The sequence below is a fragment of the Hibiscus syriacus genome, unplaced genomic scaffold (genome assembly GCF_006381635.1).
Source record: "Hibiscus syriacus cultivar Baekdansim isolate YM2019G1 unplaced genomic scaffold, ASM638163v2 tig00011079_pilon, whole genome shotgun sequence".
In the NCBI taxonomy this organism is placed as follows: Eukaryota; Viridiplantae; Streptophyta; class Magnoliopsida; order Malvales; family Malvaceae; genus Hibiscus; species Hibiscus syriacus.
Window position 1 is genome coordinate 39,550 of NW_024062242.1, and position 14,688 is coordinate 54,237.

At 35.1% G+C, this 14,688-nt stretch overlaps 1 pseudogene; it reads right to left on the minus strand.

The window, feature by feature from the left end:
* Positions 1–706: 706 nt before the first annotated feature.
* LOC120204640 overlaps positions 707–14,688 on the minus strand; it is a 51,619-nt pseudogene continuing 37,637 nt past the window's right edge.

Genomic DNA, 14,688 nt, shown 5'->3' on the forward strand with positions numbered 1-14,688 from the left:
ATCAGACATTGATCCTGTTGCTGAATGAATTCTCTCTAATTATATGATACATATGGGTTTTAAAGGGCAGATGAATTAAGTTTTATAAGATGAAATATTTTAGAAAATAAATTCCAATTAGCAATGCTGTTGGAATTGGATTTAATTGGGTTGATTGAATAGACAAATGGTTCGTCCGTATAAATATCAAAGTTAGATGCCAAAAGCTGTATTAACCCAAAAAAGAAATCAATGAAATCCTTATAGATTTTGATTTCGACAGAATATTATGTTTGATTCAAAACTAATCAAGTCAAGGGATATTCTTTTGAATTAACTTTTTCAATAATCTTCCTAATGTATTTTGAATTGCGTAGACATGGTGTTTTTATTAATTTAAGTTATAATTGATTTATTTATTAAAGTGTATTCAAATTCTTTATAGTCGTATGGGTCAAATTGAATATGAACTGCAGAAAATGTTTTTTTAACAATTTGAAATGTTTTTGGAGTGAAATTTCCAATAGTATTATTTTCCCTACTAAAACAATTGATGTAAATGACATAAATCTGTTTATGTTCTTAAATTAACAGTCAATGTAGATTAATAAATTCGCTCGTAAGATTTAATAAAAATGTGACCAATTTTAGTGTCTGTTGTAAATCTGGGTCCAGATTGCAAGCTGAAGTATGTTCGCTATGCATAGAATTGAATTGAGACAATACGGATTATAAGTTACCCAAGTTCAACAGCTTCAGGATGCATCCTACCAACGGCATAATTAAATGACTCCTTATGAACTTCGCCACAAATTTTAAGACCGTATCTCACCGCCCATTCCACTGACAACTGCTTAATTGGGTCTGCCCCTTTGATCTGATTCATCGTACAATCAATCCATCATAAAAAAATAACATAATCATTTTACATATTACTTGACAAATGATTTAACCAAAGAATGTCCACCTGTCTTTTTCTTTGCTCCTTACTGGAAGGGGGACCCTCGCCATGGGACCCGCTGGAGCTCATGCCATCACCACTGCAGTTCATTAGCAAACCATTAGTATAAAATATATAGTTTATGAATCTCTGATGTAATCTCCACCGTTCGAAATTCATAATACAATGACTCAGAGTGTATAACCTTGATTCTTCCATTCTTAAGTCATCAGTCCCTCCCATAATGATACCAGTACAGACACTGCATGAAGAAAACGCAATTGTTACCGAACGTATTAAATGTCATTAGACACTTTACTCGAAGACGTGCATCGAAATCAAGATGCAGCTCGTACCTTAATATCCGATCAAGTTTGTATAGAACTTGAGGCAGCCTTACAGTCAGAATCATGGAAAGTGCTAGGCCAAATATTTTCTTTGAGGATGGATTTACATTGTCCACCTGAATAAAAATTAAACATGCTAAAGTAAGATAAAAAGAAAATTTAACTTGAAAGAATCCTGCCAATAAATGTCGGTGTTTTATTTTTTGTTTTTTCATCTCAGAGAACTAACAGAAAATGGTACTTCGACCGTTTCGAATCGTCTCTTCAACGAGGGTATACTTTTTACTAACCTGGTCAAGCCAGATGTCAGCCAGACTAAGAAGAATATTATATTCAACAGATTGGCGCAGTAGTGATGGAAGGGAAGGTTGTGATGTTAAGTGTGCAAAATAGTTGCAATTCATCACTAAAATCCTTGCTAGTATAGCAGCTGAAGACGCTTTAATAGCTGTGTCTAAAGGATCGCCATCGTCACTTCCACTCAAGCAAATAACAAGAAGTTTCTGCCAACATTTAAATAGGCATAACTGGAATTAGATGTCATGAAAAGGCATTCATCATCGAGAATATAATTGAGATCATGAATGATCAACCAACTCTGCTGGTAAAGAACCATGATTACTTGTAAAGTACTGCTGATTAATGGTGGTACTTCCATGGGGAAACACTACAAAAATAAAAAAGAAGCAGAAAGTGCAGTTTTAACGATTCCAAATATCTATGATTATCAATACAGTTCTGTCATCCACAGATACCTGTATTAAAATGTCAATGACAGGAAGAGTTGAAAGTAGCGTCCTGTCATTGTCATCTCCAACAACGAGATCCAGAAGTATAGCCACTCTGGAAGCATGCATGTTAAGAAATTCCCTTCCACCCAAAATAATGTAACCTTCTGTTATTTTGACAGCAACCTGCAAGCACATTCGGATGATTTTAAGACTATATGTGTTGTGTTGGGGGGTCTAAGACTGGAGGAACCTAAACCACCAAATGCAATAGGTGGACCATCAATGACCATATAGTTTCTAAAGTAGCCATTCAAATCCTACTTTCCTGAAGAAATAATTCAATAAAGCTAACCTCCAAATGGTCGAAATCTCTTTCCACGATTTCCACCAGACCTGGGAAGTATGCTAAGAGTTAAGACACCATTGCAGACGCATGAGAAACTGTAGTTTCCCACAACTGCAGATATGAGGCCATTTAGCACAAAATGTTTATGGGTAAAGGCAGCCAGATAAATATAAAACTTTGGAAAACTTTACCAGCATGCCATACTCCAGAAGATCGAGTTCATCTGGATCATTTATATGAATCACTTTCTGAAGAACGGGGAGAAGCATGCCATAGGAACTAGGTGAATGATATCCCAGTGCATTAACAAAGTTTCGCATTGTGATAAGAAGCTGTATCTGTAAAAGGCTTTCACCAGAAGATTCCTCCCATATCTTTCCAGATAAAGAGGTTAAAGAAAATTAAATGAATATATATAAAAAAATTGATAAGTACAATCTTTGACATGTTAGTCTAGTTAATCAACCCAATTACACTCAGAACCATTGTTGTATTCAACTAGTAACTAGGAAAAAAACCTCTTGTGAATAGTTAGTACTTTCTTGATAGCAAAATTTGCATTTTCACCACAGCAATATTCAATATTAGTAATTATCTGACCTGATAACATGGATCCCTGTTAAACCTCCATGACATAAAGGTCGGCAATAATGGAGTTTTCAAAAAAAAGAGTAAAAGCAATAACAATTAACATCTGGAAAAACTGCACCAAGTTGTTTTCATATGGGATGACCTCATTGAAATGACCAAGCAGAAGAGAAATCAAATTAAAAACTTGGACCTGAATAAATGTGGGAAAAAAAGCAGATCATGTTTATTGTATGTCTGGAAAAAAACACGTGCACGCAGAAATAAGAAAATAAATACTTGGATTGAAGACAGGCTGGTAGAGCAGAAACATTTGTGCAAGAAGTCAAGCAAATTTTACCTTCGAATCAAACTCTTGAACTTCATCCACCAACTTAAAACATGAAGCCCAACACTCAGAAAGCAGGTCAGAAAAATCCCTCTCTGAAAATTTTGCATCTTCAACATGTAAACATAATGATCGGCAGGCAGCCAGCTAATACAACAATACAAAACATAGCAAGTATGAAAAGTAAAATAAAATTCTAGATTATTATGGAAAAGAAAGTTTGGGGACATGATGCGGAGGGAAAGTCAAACTTATTAAGCATATACCCTCACAGATAGGTCTCTGTCCTGTAACAGACAAATCAATGCGCGGCATATAACTCTTTTAGTGTCATTCTCAATCTGTGCAAACATCAGAAAATAACCATTTAGTCAATCTTTTCACAGTAACAACTGCATCAAGGCACATTATATATCTCTTTTTGTGTCATTCTTAATCTGCAAGAATGCAAATATCAGAAACGAACAATTTATGACAAATTTCTTGCTGCAATCAAAGTACTTTATTAATCAACATTCTTATCAGAAACTAAAGAGGAACAGGAAATAGTGCATAGTATTAAATTGACGTTATGAATTACATACACGAGCATCATTCTCTTCTACTATGACAATGTAATACAGATTTCAATAATTGATACATTTCCATGTAAAAAAATAATCCAATACACAACGTATCCAAGTCTATTTCTAGTGGAATTTATTCAACTCGACCATTGATTTATGAAATCTATATTCTGGTGTTGTAGATAATGTAACCAGATCAAGTTCTAAAGGGTTGAAGTCATTTTAGATTTATGGCTTGTCTAGTTTCCTTGAATGACTGGTTTCTTACATGAGGGAAGCAACTTCAAGTCTCTATTAGAAATCTACCAAGTATGATTTGAAAACAGGTACCAACTACTCTTAGCCAGTGGAAAATTTTCCATGTTGATTGGACAAGCTTCTACTTGCAAACTATTGGTCACAATGATGTTATAATGGACACTTCAGCACACTGCAGTAACATGCATACAAACACACACACACACATACAGTTCACAAGAAAGAAGTCTCAGAGACTATATGGGTAAAGAGTATAGAAGGGTTTTAATTTACCTCTGGATCCGCCACTGCCTCAGGAACCCATTCCAATATTAGTGCAAGATTCCGGTGGATAATACACATATTTGGATGATCATTATAAAGTTCCAGGGATAAAACACCATCAAACCTGCATTTCATGATTATTTATGGAAAATAAGGAAAGAAAGAAAGATTACTTCATCATATCACCTATTAAGATGATGCTGATTTATTTGTTCATAATGCAGTCAATAATTTAACGGCTTCTTTGAATTAAGGGACATATTAAGAGGCAACTAAATAGTGTTCCTGGTTTGCTTGGATTATTATCTGGGTTTATCCTGCAAAATAAGGTACAGAAAGCCTCCTTAATGCCCCATCACCAAAGAAAATAAAAAATAAAAAATCACACCAAACAACCTAGGGTTGAAAGAGAACAAATGTTTTAACAATATTACGTGAACAAACACAAAATATAGCAAACTGAAGAATGGACACACCAATCATTGAAGCTTAGGTAATTTGAGAGCTCATAATATACATGTGCAGCAGCACCATATGCAGCTTCTTTAAGAAGTAACCCTGGAGAAATTTCAGTCACAGAAGTAGGGTCCATTGCCTCATGAAGGATGGACAACACAACAGGAGCTAGCAGCTAAATGTAAAAAGTTAATTCATATGAGCATTTCAGGTACTTAAATGAAACAGATGACAACCAAAATAAACAGAAAGGATATTATCATGATAATACCACATACTTGACTGTAGTTCTCAAACAATACAATATATAAAGACTCTGCACAAGTCCTTAGTTTCTCTGTCCCCTGAACAAGATCCTGCTTGTGATAAAAAACCTCAGGGTTCTCGGTCCATTCCTCTAAGTCATTTTTAGTTAGACCAAGATACCTGGTAGTACATGAATTAAGACTGATTTAAAGAAAGAAATGTTCAAAATAGGAAAAATCAAGAGATGCTGGGTTTGAGGAAAGGAAGATACTGGGCAACAGACCACAAACTGCTAAAATGAAGCAGAAATGAAGAATATTTACCTCATTATTAATACTCTGCATAAAAGTACTATCAGTTCTTTAGGCAGGAGGGAGGTCAAAACACCAGCATCACGATTGTCATCAATAACCCATCCAGTTTGACTTGGTTTATATTGTTTACATTCCAATACACTTTTTATCATTACCATGCACTTAATCAGGAATTGCTCAAAGGACAGTATGTGAAGGTCAGGATCTATAATCTTGTTTAAACAGAAATTGAGTACAGGTCGAAGGACAGATTTATCACTAAATGAATAAGGATGCCGTTGTTGAATTGCATTTAGAATCTTCATCAATTTAGTACATGCCCTCTTTATGAAGTCCCAGAATTTAGAATGTCCATTCTGAAAAGATTTATCTGTAAGATAGGTAAACATACAGATGAATTAATCATACAAAATCCTCTATAACAAATACTTCGAGATGGCTTCAGCTTCATTCTTTAAAACGTGAAGATACAAGTTCAAGAACAAAAGCTGATAGGTTCTCCCACAATCTTGCTTATAAGAAAGAAGGAAACTTCAGAATATTTTGTACGCTAATTGTAATTAATGAATAATGATTGCTCATTTTTTATATGAAAATACAAGTTACCTCTCTTTTACTAACATGGTTATAGCTTATTTTTCAGGTGGAGACAAATATCTAGCACAAATGAATCTATTTTTAAAAACATGGGACCAAAAATTGGAATCAGGAGCAAGCTATCTTACAATATGGAAGTAATGATTGAGCAGCAACCAAAAGTACAGGACAAACGTCCTTAACTGGTCCTACCTCCTGCAAAATGAAGCACTTCAATCATATATTATAATTCCAAACTACCAGAAAAGTACAAACAAGAAAACAAAATGAAGTGTCAATTGACGTTAAATTCCTCAAAATGTTCAAAATTGAAGGTGAAAGAAGTATAAGTACCTGAACACAATCTGTATCACTTTGAAACCCTGAAATCACTAAATGACATATTACCTTTAGACAAAACAACCAATTAGATAAAGGTCATCATGATTCTGCACCACAATATTCGAATTATAGCTCTCAGTGGTTGTAGAAAAACCGTGTAATATTGTTTGTACATCACTCTGCCAAAGATTCAAGCAATACTCAAATAAATAGCATGATATCTTCCAAAAAAAAAGGTTCTATAAGTCGGGGTTTTCCAGTCTATAGAACAAAACTGCTATTTTCAGAATAGGAAATTGTTCCTAAAACAAGTTAATTAGGTCTTTTAAAAGAAGAGAGCGCCGCCAGAAGTACTAATAAGCCAGAATGCAGAAGACTAGCCACTAATTACAGTCAACAACACACACACACATACATATTTATTAGGCATTAGCACGAAAATGATTTTCAAATCAAAGCTGTCCAGGATTAAACAACTTGTCAGGGTAGCATTCTCTTTAATTTAGATAAGAGGGGCTAGAAAAATGGGAGGACCAACACACAGATTCCATTTAAGATGAGCTAATAAAAAGTTAAAAACGTAGATGTTTCAGTAACTACATGCCTATGCAAAATTCCTTTGGTCTGCAGTATGCTGTTTTGTGGATAACTCCTTCAAAGTTCTAAAGAGGATCATAAATATTCTGTGGGAGGTAAGAACATCGGCTGACTGAAGCTGCTCTGCTAGAAAAGAAAACAGATTTGGCCTAAAATTAAAATACAATCAAATCAGTAAGTACAATCAGCTGGAAGAGGAAATATAATTAATGCTAATAAGTTAAAGCGTCAAGATATTCACCATTCCTTCGGATAATCAAAGCGAGCAATTTTAGAGATGATCACTGCTAGAATTTCAGTTATCTGTGTCAGAAAAAAATATATGCAAATGCTCATGGAGAGTTATTAGCGCACCTAAGCTTAAAATTCTTTAGCAATAAAAAGTACTGATCAATACCTTATAATTGTTGTAGACACCAATTTTCTTAAAAGATAGAACTAGCAAGAGTTCATCTCCTAAGAGGACTCTTCCACCACCATATCTTTTAAAGCAACAACCACACCAAAAAAAGTGCAACAACCGAGCAAGGAGTCTAGTTGCATTAGGATTCTATTGTTAGTTAGTTTTTTTCACTATAAATACATGTAATCCTTCCCATTTGTAAGACACGATTATCATACGGGATTACGTACACACAAAAAATACCCAAAGAAAATACGCAAGAAGCCCCAAAGATTCGCTTGTAATTTTCAACAGAGAAATAAAAGAGGTATTTTTACCTATATTGCTTCGATTCTCGCTTGCATGTGGCTTGTTTCACTTCTTCTTTTCCGTTTTTACTTTGAAAGGGCCGATGAACACAAGGGAATCGAGATCTTTTCTCTTAGATCTACGCTTCCCCGAGGCTTATTTTGAAAAACCGGTTTGATTTTCGGTTAAAGGATGAGAAGAGCTTTTTAAAAATCTATATTAGTCCCTTTATTTATTATATGTATATTTTATTCATTTATTTTTATTATTCATGTTATTATTATTATACGTATATATATATATATTTTAAATTATTTTCATTTGATTTTTTTACTATATTTTATTATTATATTATATATATATATATATATATATATATATGTTTCTTTAATATTTTACTTATAAGTCTATTATTACTATATATATTGTAATTATCTTTATCTAGTTATATTTTTTTATACTTTTAATAGTTTATTTATATACCTATTATTAATATATATATTCTTAATTATTTTTATTTGATTATTTCTTTATTTAAGTAATATATCTTATAACTTTATATATATATATATATTTCGTTTTTTTATTCATTATTATATTATTTTTTTTAAAACCTTGTGTCTTTATCATTATTATTATTAAACATTATATTATATATTACTAACCTAGAGGACCTATTTTTTTGTTTTATTTCTAACTAAAGTCTCTCCCACTTTCCTCTTTTTGTCTTATTTCTGACTAAAGCCCCTCACTTTCGGTGAAGTGAGAGGGTAGCTTTTCTATTTTTAAATATTTGTTGTATATATATAGCTTATTTATTTTATTAATACTTTGATGTATATATATATATATATATATTTTTTTTCATTTTCAAATATTACTATATATAATTATTACTTTACTATTTTTTTTCTTATCTTATTTATTTATTTTATTTTCCCTTTTATTTTATTCTCTTTATCTTATTTGTTTTCTTTACCTTGTTTATCTAACACATTTCTCAATTTTTTAAGGAAATTTTCAAATCAATCTAAGGTAAGTAATTGAGATCGTATTTTTACCTTTTAATTTTAACTTATAATTTTCTTAATTTAAGACAACTAAAAATTACATAGTACCGAAAGGGCAGTTCAAGGGTGCTAACCCTTCCTTGACTGTAACCGACTCCCGAATCTGACACATCTTTGGTAAGACGCAGATCAGGTAAGAAATAAGGTATCTGATCTACCTATTTATCTTAAAATAAAAGATCGGTGGCGACTCCAATCCATATTTTCCTAAGTCGAAGCCCAATTTCGGGGCCCAACCGAAAGACGGTTGTGACAGCTTGACGACTCCGCTGGGGACACAGGTAAGTGAGTTAGGCTAAGGTAATTTCCAGTTGTCTTTTTAACGAAAATGGTAAGTTTAAATTTTAAGGTAACATATCGATCATTTTACTTACTTTTGATTATATTTTCGAGTAAATAGTTGTACTAATCGTTTTCTCATGATTTCAGCCTTCAAATCTTTTTTCACTTAAGGCTCTATACCCGAGCTCCAAACCCTATTTTAAGTAGGGGTGAAAGCGACGCATTCGTGTGAATTTATTCTCCGAATAGACATAAGGGAATGTGTCCTCTCGAGTTTAACTTAGTCTACACAAGCCTGTGATGGGTTTAAGACTAAGGGTCTGGTAAGCCCAAGGGGGCACCAGCAAGGAGAACTCAGGTACCATTTTTTAGAACCTAAATCGGGAGAATTTGAAGAAATAGAGCCTACCCGAAAACCACATTCCAAAACCTAAGACATTTCTTTCCTAACCATGTTTATTTTCTCTTATGTTTTTTTCTTGTCGTTTTTTTATTTCTATTTATTTTTATTTTACTAACTGTTTGCCTTTGTGTTTGTTTTTAAAGCATTTGTATCATAACAAGAGGCCATTGATCCCTAAAAAGGTGTTTGTTACACAAAATAATCTGAATTAATGGATAAAAGTGTTGTAATACAAGAGATTAAAAACCCCGAGGTACGATTATGGTCCGAGAAGACTCAGAAGGAAAATGGAGATAGTCTTCAAGGAAGCTATGTGTCAGAGCTGGTTATCTACGCCTCTATCAGCCTAAAGTAGAACGACGTGCAAGAGCTTCGGGACATCTGGGGCAGTTGAAAGAATGATCAGAAATAGAAGTTCAACCAACGGTACGGTGGCATTGCATTGTTGCTTCATATCAAGACTGATGAGCCTTTGATCAGAGCCTTGGTTCAGTTCTGGAACCCGGGATACAGTTGCTTTACTTTTAATCAGGAGGACATGGTACCCACCATTGAAGAGTACACTACACTATTGCACTGTGAAAATATCAGACTTGAGCGAGCTTATATCAAACACATCAAAAGTCAGTCTTTCAAGATTGCACTAGCCAAGGTTGACGGGTTGACGAAAGATGGGTAACAGACCGAGATCGATGTAAAGGCAGTGGGGAAGGAATTGCCTGGCTTCATATCAAGCAACTGATGAAGGACCATCCCAATGAGTGGAAGGCAATAGACATGTTTGCACTGAGTCTGTATGGTCTGATTATATTCTCGAAGACTTTGGGATACATTGATGCTGCTGTGGTGAAACTATTTGAGCAACTTCCGAAGCGAGTAAAACCAACACCTACGATCTTAGCCGAAACCTTTCGTTCTCTTAATCATTGCAGAAGAGCTGGTGGAGGAAGATTCTTTGGGTGTGTTCAGCTCCTTCAAGTCTAGATACACAACTACTTTTGGAACACTAACGGGGTTGCCTACCGCCGATTTAACACTACATATTCCCCTTTGGGAGAGTTCATCACTATGAAATGGCATGAAGGGGCTTCAAAATAGAAGTGGATGAAAGTGTTCACTCGTCTTCAGGACCGAGATATTGCCTGGAGAGCCCCCTGGTTGTTCCTCAGTGATGTTCTTTTTCGATGTGGGGACTCTGACACCATGACCTTACTTGGACTTTGGGGTGTAGTTGGGTGCTTCATTGTTAGCACTTAGACAGTATGGGGCACGTCAGTTTGTCCCAGCAACTTGCGAACTAGCTAGGGAAGAGTTTAGGTATCACGGTGACAGCTATAAGAAGATGATCAAAGAAGCAGCCGATTCATGGAAGAAAGTATTCCGGATGGATGTTGTAGCTGCCAGAAACATGCTTACTCCGGACTATGTGGAGTGGCGAAGATTGAGAAAAAATGACAATATCCCGGTGCCAGACTGTGATGACACCCGAACCCTGGAAGAACATCTCAGGGCCGTCTTTTCTGAACTTGAGATAGCCAAGACAGAGTTTGAAGCTGTGAATAACGAGCTACAACATAGGGTAAAGGAGCTTGAAGCTGAGCGCTATCAGTGGAAGCTAGATGTCGACTCTCAGAAAGATCGAGCAGACAAACTTGAAAAAGAATAGAAAAAAGTTTGTTTTGAGCTCGAAAACTTGAGAAATGGGTATCAAGATAAAGTCAAGGATAACTCCAAGTTGAAAGTGGCTTCTGAATACTGGAAAGACGAAGCTCATAGTCCGAAAAGAAAGTTCGAAGGGCTTGATGAGAGAGCTTGGAAGGAACAGATGAAGACTGCCCAGAGGCGCTTAGCAGACAGTCAGCATCAAAAGCAATGCTTGAGAATCCAGATGGCTGATCTGGAGAAATAACATGAGAGAGATGGAAAAACAATAGCTGAGTTAGAAGCTATTGTATATGGGTTCAAGAAGAAAGTGAGCGAGCTTCAGATAGTGCTCTTCGACAGAGGTTTACAGTGGTGTTTCCGTTGGGAGCAAGCACAACAAAGGGTGAAGGCCAGAGACGCAGTCATCCGAGACTTCCTGGATCAAGTACAGAAGGCCGCTCGTCATCTATACGGCCTAGTAAGGGAAGCTGGAATGGTCCGACAAGGCATACAACCAGTGACAAATGAAGACAGAAGACTTGTCAACCTACTAGAAGTTGTTCGGGGTCTAGAGGATTTAGTCTGAATGTACCTTTGATCGTTTTTATGTCTCTTACAAGATAAAACATTTTTGTCAAAGTAAAGATTATTTATAATAATGGACACTTTTCTGGATCAATGCCTCGAACATTTCATGCATTCTTGCATTTTGTATTTTTGACTTTTTGCATCTTCATCTACATTTTAAGCATTTTCACAAACATGAAATTAAGTCACGAAGGACTCGATGAAGTGGATTTAACCACATGAAAGCAAGATTGTAACATTAAAGAGTCTGATCAGCTGATGGTAGGACAAAGCCAACCAGGATGATCTAAGAAAAGAACCCCCATATCCTAAGGACTACGATATTGAAGCTGTTAGCTGTTACCACATAAGAAGCCCCAAACATTCCTCTGAGAACTATAAGGCGCTGAAGCGCAAGATCCAAAACCTGATGGATTCAGGGGCATAAACGGCCGAAGAAGGGGGCATGGCATATACCATTTGCACTTAGATGATTGTTTTGTTTAAACACATCTCTAATCTTTCATCTTTTGCTTAATCTTTTAAATGATTGAATTTATGCTACTTTCTAAGGTGGAGCAATTGAACAAATTCTAATCTTTAGTTGCTCGAATATTAAATGAATTAAGGATTCTTTTAATTCTTCAAGAATTATAGATTTTTGACATATGACAAGGTTAGACCTTTCTTATCCTGTCTCAAACCCCAAAATAAAAAACCTTGATTCTTTACCCAAAATAACTCATGGTCATTACCAAAAAGACCAAATTTTGACATTACCTCCCTTTGAAATTCTTGAACATTACCTTTATCTTTTTGATACACCCACACATTTCTTTGAGTTAATAAGATCACACCATTGTCTTTTTAGACTCAAAATTGACATTTTTACACCATTAAAGCCCACAGCATCGAGTTGTTCATTTGAACATGAGCATTCTTCTAAGACATAACTTGGGGCATCTCGCAGGGAGCTTGAACATTAAGACATCTGGGGGAAAAAATAAGAAGAATTCATCCGAAATAATTCTATCATGCATTAATTACACTGTTTTCATGTAAATAGAATTAATCCTAAAAATCTATCCCCTTGGGGATACCTATTATGTGAGGACTTCCATGTATGAAATGATGAACGACTTTGTTTCTTTATCCCTTCACAACAGGAGAAAAAATATATCCCTTGTGTCCCTTTTTGAGCCTATAGTATTTTTCTTCTGATTCAACCCTAACCAAGGATCACCCTCCACACTAGGGGGCAAGGTGGAAGAAATATGATCACATGAGTGAAAACATCAATCCAAAGGAAATACCAAAAGGTGGGCCAAATACCAAGTGCGAAGATTCAATCAAGAACAAAAAGAAAAGAAGCAAAAAAGAAAAAACAATAACAAAAAAGAAAAGAAGCAAAAATCAAAAGGAAAAGGGGTAAAAAGCACATGCAAAGATTCCCTAAAGACAAATGGCACATCAAGCTTCAAACTATGAGATTGATCAAGCACAATCATTCTTGAATCACTGAATCACTTCACTCGAAGATCATATAGCATCAGGAGAAAGAGACATTTTGAGCAAGACAATATCGACAGCATCAGAATGAATTAATCCTTGGTTCAATACCCTGAAACACTTATTTGGGCCTATTTATCATTTTCTTTCATAACCATGAGCCCTGGCCTACATTACGTGCCTTAAAAGTCCCTTCTAATCATACATGGATTTCTAAACAGAAGAGACTATCTTCAGATTTCATCCCGCCCATCAGGATTAATTTGTAAAAAACAATGTAATTAATGCATGGTAGAGAAAAATGACAAAGGGGAGTTCAAGACGTAAATCCTGAATAACGTCTTGAAACCAAAGGAGGGTTCGAGTTGAAAACCTAAAAATGCGGCTCGAATATAAAAATTGTGCAACTGAGGCGATCACACAAATTCCTTGATAAGGCATCGCACAATCCAAGTATGACAACGAAGGTTGGGAGTCATAGAACACTTCCAGCAGAGAAACATGCAAGCTACCCCATCAATCCTTTGAGCATAAAATGCCAAACCTTTGACCAAACACGATAATCTGAGACTTTTTTATCCGTTCCTTACTTAACCATTTCCCAATGATAGCTTTGATCTTGACACTTGTCAAATAGCTATAATTTATTGAAAGATTAACATTGTAATTAATTCTTTGATATCCAATGAACCCTAGTTTTATTATTCGACTCAATTGTAAAACCGTGAAAGTGACAATATTTTCAAAACTTTTGTTTAAACATTTTTCGAAACTCTTTTAATTGATATTTTCATAACTTTGAAAATAAAAGAGAAAGAAAAACATTTTTTTTTCAAACAAGACAGTCTCTCTAGAGTGGATCTTGGTAAATGAAATATGACTCTTATACACAAAGCTCGTGCTCAGAATCAATGCTGAAGCAAGAAATAAGGAACATTTGGGGCATATTTGAAGATTCAACATCAAATATTGGGCATTTTTGGATATTGGGGCATCTTTGGGGATTCAACATCCTAATGTGAATTATCAGACCTTCTGAAAGCATTTCCTCCACATGCAGGAACAAGCAGGCAAAAATGAGGCTCTATGCAAGAGATAAATGACATTAATTCATGTTGCATGCATCTTAGACATACTTGAGAGCATCACATTTATCATTTTTAGCATACATAATTTTTGCAGCTTTAGAGTCAAGTTTCAACTTTAATGCGAAAGATACCTGATTCAAAAGAGTTTGTAAAAATCGATAGTGGTTGCTTAACTCAGAAGCAAGGAGCTACACCTCAACTAATTTGATATATTGAAAGATCGACAGATCTTAGAATCAACTTCAGACGAGTTCGAGAGCTAATTCAAAACCGATCCAATTCATATTTTCAAGTTGGATTTCAACTTCATGACGAAGGATATCCAATTCCTGGCTCAACTTCACGGTGAAGGGGCCACCCACGGTTTTAACTTCACGACGAAGGGAATCGTGCTCACCATTGTCTCTCTTGAGACAATTTCACTTGAAACAAACTTTGTCTCTCTTGAGACAGTTTCCCTTGGAAAAAAACCTTTGAAATTGTTTCTCTTGAAACACAAAAACCTTTGAAACATAAACATTGAAAACATTTCCCTTGAAATGAATTTTATCTCTCT